The sequence below is a fragment of the Stegodyphus dumicola genome, chromosome 8, assembly GCF_044657685.1.
Source record: "Stegodyphus dumicola isolate Sdum_Otavi_A_Nest chromosome 8, ASM4465768v1".
Lineage (NCBI taxonomy): Eukaryota > Metazoa > Arthropoda > Arachnida > Araneae > Eresidae > Stegodyphus > Stegodyphus dumicola.
Window position 1 is genome coordinate 96,101,631 of NC_140775.1, and position 15,931 is coordinate 96,117,561.

The following is a 15,931-nucleotide window of genomic DNA, read 5'->3' on the forward strand; positions in this document are numbered from 1 at the left end:
CGGCGAACCGTTTTCAGGTATGCAACAGACGTACATAGAGATGTCAGGGCGGATCTTCAAAATGGATATTTAAGTTGAAATCTGAAAATCGGAATTTTCGCGATTACAATGCTTCCTTTGCTTTGTACAAGAAAGTAAAAACAAAAATTGTTACATAATTTCCTGAAGAAATCGGTAAGTTTGGCAACTCCGATCCAGAATTCCAATCCATAATACAAAAATATTGGCTTCCCCATTTTGTCCGCATTCTATTCAACTTATAAATGCGAACAAATAATTCACACATGAAATTTATTATTTAAAGCAAAAACAGGAACTGCTTAACTACCTAAAATTTAGACGCCTGTATTTGTCTTAAGATCACTAACTATAAGTCAGATTTGACTAAGTAAACTGACGTCACAGATTCAGCATCAAAGGAGCCACTGATATTGAAGAGAAAAAGTTCATTCAGATACTATTGTTTTTATAATGATTATAATTATAATTTTTATGTTTTTAGTTTAACCCTTTCCGGCACGCTAAATTTGGAGTTTTGATTTTTTAAAAAAAAGTAGGCAGTCTAATTAGGCCTAGAGGAGTACACAAGTAAAATTTTGTGAAGATAGGACTTATCGTTTAATTCTCTAGGTGTGCCCAAAGTGGGCACACTGATTGAATAGAGCTTCGAAAAGAGTGCTGAAACGAGCATTGCTGTCAATGAACTGACCGATGAGATGCGGAGAAATAAAGAATACAGACTCTCAGTTATCCTAGATTATTGGTGAGCCCGGTCTGTGCACACCTAGGGTTCGCCGTTTGATTTTAGGCAAGATTTCAAGGTAAAAATTTAAAACTAATATAAAGTAAGGATATTAGCATACAGCCAAAAAAATAACATAGAAATTTCTTTTCAAACAATTCCTTTTATACCCTAAAAAAAATCTGGAAGATTTCTTTGAAAAATGAGGGTCTTAAAAAACTAAACATGGCTAAAATATATGGACTGGTTTGTGTTGAGCTGCCATCTACTATAAATAAAGAAGGTTCAGAGTAACCTATAGTAACCTATAAATCCCTTTTCATTCAATTTTTCTGTACGTACAGAAGGAAATTTTTTGGTGTGTCCAGACCGGACACACTGTGCCGCAAAGGGTTAGAGCACATTGTAATTATTTTCTCAGTTTATCTTATTATTCACCATAAAATACTGTCTAAAATAAAAATACTACTGATCCGAAAAGTCTTCTTAATAATATAAACAATTTGGTTGCTTCTGACCTGCAACCAAAATAGGTTGCCGACGCCTGACCTAAGCCATTTTTGACTCTAAAGTCTAACCTGACACTAAGAACAGTTAACATATTCAATCATCTCTCTCCCCGCAAACCAATTTTATTACAGTGTCTGAATAAAGAAGGGGGAAATAAAATTTCCACCTGCTGCAGTCAAACATAATTTTTATGAAAACGCTATTAACTATCTCCATAAAGGAATTACTACTCAAAGGTTTCTCTTACACTATACATCTTAAAAAGCATTTAAATTGAGCATATACATCTTAAAAAGCATTTAAAGCTCTTTCCGGAACAAAGTATACAAGACAATAGGACGATATTTCTTAAAAGGACAAAAAGCCAAAAAGATAAGCTTCTTTCAAAAGCGAAATAAAAGAAAAGGCAGCTGGAAAGAAATGGCTCCTTACAGTCCAATCGCTTGAAAAAGAATTCAAATCCAGGACTGAAAGTCGAAAAGAAACATGTAAATGCACTGAATAAATATGAAGATACTTTATCGTGTCCAATAAACGAGTGCATTTTTTCCTAAATTATTCTTTTCTAAGCTGCTCTTTAAGATTTTCAGAATCAATAAGCAAATACGATGCAGGCTATGCTGAAACAATCTCTCTGTAACAAACATATTTTAACTCGTCAGTAAGAAAAGGATTGTTCGTGTAAACGCAAAATACTTACGCTTCTTTCAGTCTGTTAACTTTGATTTTACCGCTGCTACCTTTTCTTAGAAGATTCTGAGCATCGAATAAGAAAGAGTGCTGAAATCTTGAAAAACTGAAGAAAAAAGAAGAATGTACATTTTTATTATCACCAACTTCCTAAGCAACGCAAGTTTATAATAAAACTATACAAGATGATTTATAATAAAATAACCATCTCTTAAAAAAAGGGGGCACGAATTTTGTTTAAAAAATTAGCTAGAATAATTTAATTCAATCTTAAAATGCACGTCACCTTTTTTTCCTTCTCTTTCCCCTCATTTTCTACAAAAGAACTTCACCAAATATTGGATTAAAGATACTTTGGCGACATCTAATATCTAATAAAAAATTTCAGAAAATTCAGAATTTCCAAAATTGTGATAATTCTTATGTTTAAAAATATAATTTATGTTACAAGGCAGCAAAATAAATCTGAAAAGATGAAAATTACCGAATTAGTTGATAAATCCCCCCCCCGGCCTCACCAATGGCCGAGCAGTAAAGACTGCTGAATACTAGTAATTGGTCCTGGATTCGAACCAGGCGAACAGGCTGACTATATGATTGGTTTTCACATGATTTAACATGATTAAGAGCCAGTTCTTACAAAGTTATCTACCAAGACATTCCTCTCCTTAGGTAGATAGCCATCGTACTCTTATTCACAACCAACAATATTCAAAGATATTATTGGTTAGCCGGATTCAAATACTCAACCAATCTCCCCTGTTTAATTAATCTTAATTAGCAGAATATGATAAATTTGGAGCTCTGTGATCTGCATAAAAACTTTCACTTATATTTAAAGTTCTGAATGACGAAAAAATAATATTACTCAGAAACCAAACACTGCAACCAAGGGGGAAAAGTCCTTTATTCTGTTCGTACGTTCAGATGCCAAGTGTACGGTAGATATGGAGTTCGGATAACTGAAGTTCCATTGCAGTATTAATCCTTGAATACAATACTTTATCCTGTCAGTTTATACTGCCCAATCACAAAATGCAGAAGATAAAAATAAATAGTCAAGCGCTTTTCGGATCAGTTTGTTCACAAAACACGGATACGATTCCGCGAGGAGAAAAAACATCCGCTACGCTCACATGTTGCCCATCACGGACACAATTTTTTAATTAACACCCCTGCTGGATAAGTAGAAGTGTCAGATAAGGTTGCGTTAGCGGTGGTTAAACAATAAATGCATTATACTTCATATTAAAAATCTCCCCTTTCTTGGAAATAAGGAGATTATAATATTGAGAAAAGTAAATTTCATGATCTAAAACATGTCTATTCATTCATAGAGTCTAGCAGCACAGCTAACCTAAAGCACAAAGCATTCAGCACGTAGCACGAAAAAATTTATAAAAGACACAGTCTGCAATAAACTACGAAACAAATGCTAAAAATTTCTCGCCCTCCCCCCTCTTTCTGCGAAACTATTTAATCAGAGGAGAGAAAAAAAATTAAACCAGCGTTTAATGTAATATGAAAAATAAAATAATAATGTGCCACAAAAACATACGAAATTCATCTCAAGTTCTGAAAACAGAAAAAGAATTACTTCCGAGGGCTTTCTAACACCAACTGAAAAAAACGCTAATTACGCAACGCCTCCAAGATAATCTTTTTTGGAACAGAAGGCGGGAGGTGGCCATTTTTAACGTGAAAAATAATTGCAATGATTTTAAAATTCCATTTCAAACTCAAAAATACATTTTAATATTAAAGCACAAAATTTTCGCATTAAAGCTACATTTTTGTTTATTTAAATTCACGGAAGAAAAAATTTTTAAGGGACCAAGAATTTAATAACACAGCAGCGAGAGTTATGTAACATCGAATGCTTTCCGTAAATTTAACAATGGCCAGATAAAAAATAAATGAGAAAATTTATTCGACACATACGCGTTAAGTAAAAGAGAGAAATAAAAGCTTAAATTAAATAATAAGACTCGCTGATGTTCAGTTTTTCATTCGCTTAATTACATAAAGAGACAAAGAAATAAATATTTGACCACTAATTAAATGGAAGACGTAGGACATATCTGAAAAGTACAAAAGTTATTGAAACCTAATACACTACTATTTATCGAATCGCGCAACTGAAATTTTTATTTAACAACAACATTTCTCTCCATCTCTTATTACTGAAAATTTAATTTTAGCATTCCTCCTCTTATTATTTCCCTCCTCTCTTTTATAGTGCGCAAGAGTAAGCAAATATTTTAAAAGCTAAATAAATAAAAGAACTCATTTTATTTTACAAAAGTAGCACATACTGATTTTTTGAAGTGAAGAAGCAAGAAAATAAGTATAAACCAAATTATGTTTCCGAAAATCTTTATAAATACAAGATAATCTGTTAACTTGTATAAAAATCTGTATTCCTCAATTCTTCACCCCCCACTACCTACACACACACACACACACACACACACACACACATACACACACACAAAAAAAAAAGGGGGGGGTTATTAATTCTATGCAAATGCAATGTACCAGTTTCCAATTTTGATTTAATAATTAAGGAAAGAAAACAAGAATTACCGGCAACAGAAATGCCACCGTGTGAATTTTCTAACGGAAAATCGGTAGTATTTACAAAAATTATGAAAATCCGTCAGCTGGCTTGTTCAAGATTCCGCTAGGTCTAGGTTCAAGATCTAGGTTCAAGATCTAGGTTCAAGATCGAACCTAGACTAAACGACAATGTCGTACAAACCATTCGGCCACAGGTCCCCCTTCCCTCAATGGCGCATATATTTTCTGCCCTACTTGTATGGATCACGTGAAAACGCGCTAGCTTCCCTAAGAAAAATCCCTTCACACCAAGAAACCCTTGGGTTTTCTTGGGCATTTGGGGGGGGGGGGGGTTCTTGGGTTTTTTCTTGGGTTTCCGGTTAAAATCGCTGAAGGTGGTAATTCGTCGCGAAGTCTGTTCCCAGCAGCATGAAGTTTCTCCACATATATCATGATATGAGTTAGTTTTCTTAAGACCTCCACGAAAACAGATGGCGATCGTGTGCTTTGCCATAATCAATTAAACGTTTTCATGACTCACGGAATGGCAACATTTGAAGATTGTGTGGATAATAAATTCTCTGCGAGCGAATGTAACGTAATATAATGTTTCATAACATTGGAGAATTTTGCTATACACTAATTCTCCGAAAATTCTAAAAAAAAACTCTTTTTTTCCCCATTTCCTCATGACGACTTCTTGTTGTTTATATCTCTTTTCGTTGTTACTTTCAAAATTGTCTCTGAATTACTGAAGCATATGTCGAGGCTACTACAACCCCTGTACTCTATTACTGGAAGTCCTCAACTACTAATCATATTAAATCACTTTAATAGTTCCGACGAAGAATTCGGAAAATTTCCACATTTAGCATTATTCGTCGCTTACTGATTTCATTATATTTTAAAGAGAAGATTACAGTAATAATTAAAATGCAGAGTAACTCAGAATGCTATTGACGTACTGGTGTATTCAAAATAAATAAGTTAGTATTACAATACTCAAAACACATTAAATAAAATTTCATAAAGTGATGCACATAAGGATATAAACATGACTCGCTCAGCACATCCGCATATGAAATAAATGTAAGTCACATGCTGTTTCGACGCATTACACTGATGACGAGAAACTTAGCATTGCCAAACCTAAATACACAGGTCACTCACCTTTTACGACGAGCATATTTATTTCCTAGTAAAAGCAGACGCTCTACACGGAAATCAGTCTCATCATACGCAATATTTTCACAAATAAAAACTAAAAAGCAAATAGAAATAGGACGACTAAAACACGAAAGATAACCTTCCTTCAGGATACCATCATCAATAACTTGTCATACGCGATGTTCGAGGCCAACCAAGACTATATTTTCGTTCTTTCTGCTAATCCAGCGACAATATCTATTTATTTATTTTGTTGTAACTAAGCACGGAACAGTAGCAGTTATCGTCTAACGTCTGAAAAAGAACCCAGAAATTTCCAGGTAACGATTAAAGCAACTGAGTATCTAATATATCTATTTACCTCTGATTGCAGCAACAGTATTGATAACACAAAAACGCCCGAAACAAAATCATGACTTTAGTTCACCATCAGGATTATTGTATTAAACACTAATTATTCGTTGTTGTTCCAACTGCTGCTTACTCAGAGTCACTTAATGTTTTCATTTCATACAAGACCATGAATAATTGAATCGCCATTTTGAGGAAAAGGACAAATCTAAATTGTATTTCTGTGGGAAAAAACAGAAATATCCATTATGTACGCCTTCATTTTTATACAGTTTGGCTCTATCCCATCTTCTTTCTTATTTTAGTTAAATCTTCAAATTACTTTTTGACCTCCTTCTAAACAGCCTATTTTATTAAAATACTGCATATATGTACATCCTCACGATAGCAATAAAAATATCCCACAAAATTATTTCCACTTATATACAGTAAGACCCCGCTTAACGCGGGGGATACATTCCATCGAAGTAGAGCGTAATGCGAAACAGCGCTAAGCGAGGCTATCTTAACATGTAAATAATGGGGTTAGGGGAAGACGGATAAAAAATGGTTAGGCATTAAATTTAATAATGTTTTTTTAATAAAAATAAAATCAAACATTTATTTCTTACAAAAATAAAAACAATATAAACGCATATACTTTTAAAAACAAATAAAATTCTCAGTCAGATCATTCAGTCTATTCTGGGTTTCCAATTTTCTGCCTTTTTGTCAAGAAGGCATTATGATAGATTGGCTTAATGGCATATTGCGTTCAATTTCGTCGTCAATCCATATAGACAGTCGTTTTTTCATTTCCTCTATAATGTTATTTCTAGAACAGGTAATTCTAGTTGCAGAGCTTGACGTAGTTGCAGTTGCCGATGACAGTATTTTTTCTTTATTCTTAAGAATTGTCCTTATTGTTGAAGTTGCCAAAATCAATGCAGCACTAATTTGAGATTGACGTTCACCAGAATCTAATCTTCTAATCACTTGCATTTGAGTTTCCAGTGAAATGCTTTTTCTGGTTGCTTTCTTTTCTTGTTTTTTATTATCACCCATGATAAAAACTAAAGATTATAATATTTGTCACTGTATTAATCGTTATAGTATTATACAAATTTAAACTTACAATAATGTCAACAAATGTTTCAAATGATAAAAATGCGTCCACAAAGCAAGAAACACAACTACACTGTTTCGGATATGTTATTTGGAAACCTTGCGCTGCGCACAATTTCGGAGAATCCCCGGGTTGAAATAAAAGAACGCTAAACGAAACAGCGTTAAGCGGGGTCTTACTGTATATATATATATTACACACACACCATATTTCCTCGCATATCCCACCTTTTAATTTCCTAGTACGAATTAAAGGATAATCGCCAAAAATTTCGGGTATCATATTTCAACAAATAGATCCATTTTGACCTCTCTCGAAAACATTTAAACGATGTTTTTGCGTGACATCTGTACATACGGATAGAATAAAGGACTCCAAAATGGATTCAGATTTTTTTTTTTTTTTTTTTTTTTTTTTTTTCGTGACGTATGTATGCATCTCGCATAACTGAAAAACGAGCAGCCTCAAGCCATTGAAACTTTGTATATGGAATTGCTATAACATGCGGTTGTGCCCCTCCGTTTTTGGTTGCAATCGGCCGCACCAAACTTGCATATATATCTATATATATATATACCAACTCTGTCGCCCAGCTCGGTGAGCTATATATATATATATATATGCTGGTAAATTATGCCTTTTCTGCTTTAAACGTGATTGAATTACGTTGTTCTTATGTTCTAGTTAAGATTTTCATACCTTTAAATAATGTGCAAGCAATAGTTGTAGAATTAACAACAATTTAAGTGGTACTAAGCCTAACGAGGCTATCATTTGTTTACATCTGAAACTTTGAGTAGAATAGTATTTTAAGTAAGTTTGTGCACTAACTTCAGTGTCTTTTGGCAAGTGGGACCAAAAAGAAACTTTCAATTCTGTGAACCGAAAAATCTGTGTTCCTGCCGGCTGGCCGAATTGCTCGTTTTTGCGTAGAAACTCTTAATTTTGATTGTAAAAATTTTTTTAACTGTATTTTTTGTTTTTCTGCATTTTTTAATGTTTAATGAAGATATTTTGAATTTTTAGGTATTTTTTCCTTGCCGCGAAGTCAGAACTGAATTAATTGAACGAAAAATATATCTCTGATGAAATTTGAGGAAATAAATGTTTAAATTGAATACATCAAAAAATGTGTATAATTTAATAGGCCGTTCAAGGACGTCATGTGGTGTCCATATCAGATTTTTTTAAACTAATTTTAGTGCGCGAAGAAACTAAAACAGGAAAAATTGTGGGAATAACCATTAGTCTTCGTTCGGAAGCAGGCAAAGAGTGACATAAACGAAAAGTAGTAAAGTTACTGTTGAAATAAGTATATTAGGTGATTTTTACATACTCTTTACCGTTATAGTGTATACGAGCCAATTTCCCTTAGAAAGTCCTCCACGATGGCTTCCCTCCCCTTAGGCAGATAGCTCTAGTGTGCTTTGCCATAATTAAATAAACCAAACCTTTACCGTTATAATGAAAAATGAAGAAATATATGCTGAAATATATTTCTGAGATCAAATCCACAGAACTTACTGTTAGTAGTAATAGCGAGACAGAAAGTGACGTAGTAGCGTAATTTACACGGAGAGATAAAACGGTGGTAAGAAATGACAGCGGAAATCTAGCAACAGTAACTACGAAACAGATAGTCAATGAACAAAATATAACCAAAAAAGAAACTTAGAAATCTTTACGGGTAATTAAGTTATCAAGGTATATCCAAATAATCCTCAAAATATAAGCAAAATGGTAGAACTAGTTACTGAAGATGATTTTATAGAAATGGTCGCAATTGAAACTGAAAAATATTAGGATCAGAGGCACCGCAGATATAAATGTGCGGGCAATCAACAAAATGGTACAATACTACAACTTCCGAGACGAAAATATTTCTCGCATTAAACCTTAAACTCAGACCTGGAAAGCTTGAGGCTGCCTTAACGCAGTTAAACTCACCAACCCTTAGAGGCGATCCAAAAGGCGGCTAATCTATTGGTCGAGCCGACGAGCTAAGACTAAAGAAGAGAGTCAGCAACTCACATTCCACGTCCCATCCTAGAGAGATGGTAAAAACATCTGCCATTAACAGGGGCCCCCAACCCCGGACTGCTGAACGAAGGTCACTTAAACTCTACCAAACAGAAATTTTGATGGGACAGCTGCAGAAAACCTTCAAACAGGCCCGCGCCGACAACAGGTGTAGGGTCGTGCGGCGCACGACGGCGCCGAGTCAAAAAGGCGCCGGACAATCATTAAACAAGCAGTCCGTCTCGGAGCGCCTGTCTCAACAGGAAAATTATTGTCGTATTTGAACGCCCCTCCCAGGGGTCGACTCAGATAAAACCTGGGAAGCTACTGATTAGGATCTGTACCTAGGCAGTCTCGGCCACGGGTGTTTAAAATCAGTCTTTACAGGACTGGAATCATCGGTGGCGATGGCTGTTTCAGGCTCGACAGGGACCATATGGTACTGTTTTGTTCATTCCTTTGGTTCTGGTGGAGCTATGTAGGCAGATATTTATGGTTATCCGAGACTAAACATGAGAGATAAACAGTTTTCGAGTAATCCCGTCTGTGGAGTTGGCGAATTCAGCGAGCCTTTAAGCTGCGAGGTTTTCAGTGGGCGCCAAGAGCCTCGAAACTGCATATTCATATCCTTCCTTGGTTTCCCCCTGGGGGCTCCTAAAGCCGAAGTCTATATACCATGACGTAGTATTAGCAGGTCGGATTGGTGGCCCATTCTGTTTGGTAGAGTTTAAGTGACCTTCGTTCAGCAGTCCGGGGTTGGGGGCCCCTGTTGATGGCAGATGTTTTTACCATCTCTCTAGGATGGGGCGTGGAATGTGAGTTGCTGACTCAGTTTAGTCTTAGCTCGTCGGCTCGACCAATAGATTAGCCGCCTTTTGGATCGCCTCTAGCGGTTGGTGAGTTTAACTGCGTTAAGGCAGCCTCAAGCTTTCCAGGTCTGAGGTCGCCTTACTGCTTTATTTGACCGAAAGGCAGGAGCAGGCAGGAGATATCTCAGGACCAGGGCAGGAGATATCTCAAACATGAGAGATAAACAGTTTTCCAGTAACTATGCTCAAATCGTTGCTTTTCCGAATTAAAAAGTTAACGTATGATTAACATAATATGTAGCTGTACTTACTTTTTTTTTATGTAGGATAACAATAATAACAAGCAATCACCAAAAAAAAAATTACAAAAAAGATAAATGTTGCACAAATTACTACGATTGCAACAGTAGACACAAAATAAGGATTAAACAATTTGTCGAATGCGTCCCCTACATACGCATCGGCATCACGTATTTTCGTTCACATATATCTACAAGATCAGCTCAGCTTAGGTCAAAAACTGGAAAAAGCATTAACTGATAAAAATCAAAGCGATATAAATAGTATAGATATTATGCATGAACTGCAGTTATTGCAAACGTTTGGAGAAAATGTAGCATCGCCGGTTGAAATTCCAAGCTATATCGTTGTCAACAACATAGCGGTATGCAGAAAAGAATTTTGGATATATCCCTGGATATCATACCTGAAATATTTTTTGTGCCCTGTTGTAATCACAATTTGGACCTTGTCGTAAACGACGCTAACAACAATAATTTATTCAGTGCAAACATATTAGATACTTAAATTAAATTGTTTTTAATCTTAAGCTAATAGATAGTGTTAAGCAATAAAATCGCCGCTCCAAGAAGGAATCATCTGATTGCTTTGAAATTTCGTATGCATAAAGATTTTGACCAAATATGCAAATGATTAAAATTTAGTGTCCAATAAATGAATAGTGCGATCTCCAGTTCATCGGATCCTCCAGTTAAAAATTTCTGTTGCATTGCTATTTAGGATATCTTTCAACGACTGAAAAAATTGGCCGCCGCAGGATTCGAACTCATTGCGAGCAACTGTTAGAGTTTCAAAGAGGTCGTATCATTGGATTGAAAGAGGCAAGTTGGGTGAATCGGAGAATTGATCGTCATAAGAGCCGAAGCGATGCGGTGATTAGATGTTGGCAAAAATGGGTAATACATTGGGGATTGGGGGTACATTCAGACCCACCTGGCCACGAAGTGGCCTCATGGTAAGAAAAACGTGTGACCCGAAAAGAACAAAGAAGTTTTACGATTTTAAGACAAAAAAAGATTTTTTAAAAAATTGAATTTCTTAAGAAATATTTGGATGTAGATTTTCAACTTTTTTCTTAAAATTTTTATCGTTTTTACTGTATTGATTTCTGAGATATTTTAATATTAGCGGCCGTGTTTTCGGTATGTTTTTAATGTATTCTTATTTATACATCAGACTACACTTTGTTATTGCTGCTTTCATGCATCTACTTGGCAAAAATGGGTGCACAATGGCAGATTTCAGCGTCGTGATGGCAGCGGTCGACCTAAGACCACAACCGATCGGGAGAACAGAGCGATTGTCAAATCAGCTGTCACAGCGCCTGATTCATCGCTATCTACCATCAGATGTGTGACCCGCACACGAGTGTCTACCATGACCATCCACAGATGACTGATAGAGCGAAATCTACGCTCATACTGAACCTTACGCCACCTGCCACTCACGCCTGCACACTGTCGAGCCAGATTACAGTGGTGCTTGGCTCGATCAGGTTGGAATGATGCTGACTGGGGACGTATAGTCTTCGACGAATCCCGCTTCCAACTGTGTCGTAACGATCATCGAAAACGTGTCTGGAGACGCCCAGAGCAGTGTGCCGATCCTGCCTTCACTATTGCACGCCAGACAGGCCCTCAACCAGGCATTATGGTCAGGGTGTCATTTCTCTTGATAGCCGGACGGACACCTTTGGTCGTCATTAGAGACACATTTACAGCACAGCGGTTCGTCGACGACATTCTGAGACCTGTTTTGCTACCGTTCCATTTGCGGTACTTATACTGGCCTTATTTTTCAACAAGATAATGCCAGACGACATAGGCTCGTGTTGCTATGACCTTTATTACAGTTTGTCAAACACTGCCTTGGTCTGCCAGATCGCCAGATCTCTCTCCCATTGAGCATGTCTGGGATATGATGAGAAGGCGACTGCATTTATAAGAGAATGTTGATGACCTAGCCCACAATAGGAGCAAATTTGGCAAGAAATACTGCCGGAGACCACCCGCGAGCTTTATCAGTCTATGCCACGGCAAGTGGCAGCTTGCATACAGACTAGAGGTGGGTCAACACCTTATTGAGCTCATTACTTTGTAACTTTGAAATAAATCATTCAATTGTTCTGAAATTTTAATCATTTTCTATTCTATACATAATCTTCCTAGCCACCAATTTTTGTCTCCATCGGATGACTCCTTCTTCGTGCGTCGATTTTTTTGTTGTAGAGTGTATTTGATATTCAATGCGTTTGATATATTGTTCCGCTTCGCTTGCAGTGTTACTGTTTTGTAATATAAATATATGTATAATTCTTCAATAAATATGTTTGAGTGTGGGTTTTAACAAAGCACAAAATGTTTGCACATTTAGACAAACTTAAACATAAAATGTAATTTTTTTTCTCGTATTATTATGTTAATAATACTTCATTTTAAGTGTTAACCATAAGCAGTTTCTCTTTTAATATCATCACTGAGTAAAGGCGCTCGCTAGACATTTGCTCGACGGCGCCAGTTAAGCTCGGCGCGGGCCTGACGGTAATACGTGATTACTGGTCAACTCGTTTGTCAATCGCGACACATTTCTTTGCAAAAATAATGACAAGGCAAAGATTCCTTCAAATGTTCGTTTTTTGTACTCTTTCCATTAATGCACAAATGTGTCAAATCCAAGCAAGTTATGTAAAATTCACCCCGTAATATACTATCGTTTAAATAAATTTAACGCAGTGTACAAAACAGAACAGGAGCTTTTCTTAGATGAAGCCATGATACCATATCGGAGCAGAGCGTCCTTTAGAGTTTATAATTCAAGTAAAATAACAAAGTACTGAATACTAGTCATAGTCTTGTCTGAGTTGAGTACTGGATACGATTGCAACTTTCAGCTGTATTGTGGAAAAGGAGACAATTTAGAAAAAAATTATTTCACTTCTTGTATATATAAAAACAAAAACCTGTGGCAACATGTATACATGGGCAATTACTATAATACTATTATATTAGCTGAAAACTTACTCAGAAAGAAAATTCGCATTTGCGGTACTATACGTAGGAATAGGGCTTTTCCAAAAGAAATTAATGATCTCAGATTGAATATACGAAAATTTGATTTTCGGTGCAAAAGGTGAAGTACTGGATCTCAAATGGAAACATAAACGAGATGTTCGAATGATATCCACCATACAAAATACCAATATCGTCGAGATTGGAAAAATAAATTTTAAAACTGGACAGCAAGTTCGTTAGCCTGAGTGCATAATAAAATTAGATCAACATATGAAAGGAGTAGATCTTGCTGATAAATATCTTTCATATTATTCATTTTTACGAAAATTTATCAAATTGATAAAAAGAGTTTTTATGCTTCTTTTGCACTGCACACTCTCTCTCTCTTCAATTCATTTGTATCGTAAGTCGATCCAAATACGAAATCCTTACAATCTCTGGCAGAACTTCTGCTACTGGACATCATGATCCCGAAAATTTACCAAGTAGTAACTCAACAGCAGTGGGCCACCATTATCCTCATTATAGGCTTTCAGGTAACACAGCAACACACCAGTTCGAAAGATACGCTCAGTCGCGAAAATCACGGTATTCATAAAAACGTTGTACAGTCTGCAAAATTCATGGAAAACGTCGTGATACTTCATATATATATATATGTAAATTATGTAAAGTTCCCTTATGGAAAAGTCACTGTTTTTGGATTTATCAGACTCAACAGAAATATCAAATTTTATTTTTCATCTTTGTAATCCTAAAATGTAGGATATAAATGTAATATAATGCTAAATAAACTGAGTAAAATAACGTCAAGTGTTCTATTACCTAACTTAAAAGCAAGCATACAATTTATGAAAATATTTTTCCTAGAACTCTATTAGAAACGTAAAAAATCTGCAGAATCGCGAATGTGTTAATATACTGTTAAGTTTAAAAAAAAAAAAAAAAAAAAAAAAAAAAAAAAAAACTTTACTATTTGTATGAACAAAATTTAACTTGCAGTAGCTATATACAGACTTTGTGAACAACAGTATATATGGAAAGTTTTCCCTTTATATGCATATTTTGCATGACTTGACAGGGTATTCAGTAGCTTAAAGGCAGATAGCCCTAGTATGCTTCGCCATAATAAACTTAAATAAACTACCCTGTATCTTAAAAAGTTGACGTGTTAAGACAAAAACTGAGGTTACTTTTGATTCAGAGGCCAAAAGTTAGTCAAAAATAAGTAAGATGTAAGACAACGAAATTGCTGTTCTCCACTGTAATTTCCTGGGGAAAGACAACATGGACGCAAAGTGAAGAATCTTTTAAGAAATTTTAATAAAATTGTTTTAAATAATACAAAATAAATTAAAAGGTAATAAAATAGATAATCAAAGAGGTAGAACCGCTGAAGCAACTAATAAAAGAAATATATCTAATGTCGAATTTTGGAACAGTTTATTATTGAATTAAGGCTACGTGCTTTGTACCATTTTGGTTTGCTATTTAAATTTAAACACATTTCTTTTAAACCGTGCAAGGAATGGACTACATTGATTAAAAATTTAACTACTTCATTTTGCTCAAACAGTATGAAATCCTTTCTTTACAAAAGATTTTGGCTTTATTATTTTTGGATTCATTATGTATTTCAGAAACTTGACTGTCCTTGCTAAATCATTTTGTCGCACCAAACTCCTGAAGAGATGCTACAACATTACGTAATATTTCGTTTTAATTTTTATATTCTTTTGGTTTATTCTTTTAATACTTTTAATACATTGTTCTTTCACAGACTTATTACTTCAATAAGCTCTTGCTGTTCCCAAATGATTACAAATTTATTCATTTCTATTTTTAGTTCTATTGATTTATTTATTTCTATATATATTATGTTGAATTAATTAATGTTAAATTTTTCTCATATACCCTTCCTTCCTTAAAAAATTACTCATCGTATTTACACTATTGGAAAACCGAAAAATAATCTTTCAAATGACTCTCCCCCCCCCCAAAAAAAACTCGTAAGTAATTTTCAAAAAAATTTTACTATTTTTCGAAAATTAATGTCTCTCTATGGGAAAAAGGAAGAAAAAAATGCTATCTATCGATTTTAAGCCAAAATTTAAGAAAGAAATTCTAAATTGCCCCTCTTAGTAAACCTTGGATTTTAAATGAATATGAGGTCAGATTTTTAAATAAGGCAGAAATTTAAATGAATTGAACGTAAGCTTACACTATCAGATAAATCGGAAGACTTTGAAATGAAAAGAAGCGTAGCAACGAAATACATGTCACGTACTTTGCTGCTACGCAGATTAGATGGAATAATTTTTGCACATAGACGACACAGAATTTACTTACACAACTTAAAATGCACAGTTTTAATTTTATGTACTAAAATATATATATATATATATATATATATATATATATATATATATATATATATATATATATATATATATTTAGTTATAATATTCTCGGTTATAAATGACTAAAGTTAAAATCGTGCAGGTGCTAACGATAATGGATTGTAAAATTTCCAAAGAGAAGATTATTATTTTTACACATATCCCAAATATAATCATTCTTATGTAAGTAATTTCTGTGCTATCACTTAAAATTCTGCTAATATTCTCAATGCAGATCTAATATGGGTGCCCATGATTTTATTTTTAGA

General features: G+C 34.8%; 1 protein-coding gene across 10 annotated transcripts in view; it reads right to left on the reverse strand.

Annotated features, from left to right (window-relative positions):
- The window catches only part of LOC118192707 (protein phosphatase 1 regulatory subunit 16A-like), a 460,297-nt gene that overhangs the window by 428,721 nt on the left and 15,645 nt on the right, over positions 1–15,931 (reverse strand). For 6 of the 10 annotated variants that reach the window (XM_085822144.1, XM_085822139.1, XM_085822143.1 and 3 more), the window contains exon 2: positions 1,953–2,048. The exons of the other annotated variants lie outside the window; for them this stretch is intronic. The gene's annotated coding sequence lies outside the window, so the exon portion shown is untranslated. The remainder of the gene's footprint in view (positions 1–1,952; positions 2,049–15,931) is intronic. 10 annotated transcript variants of the gene reach the window in all.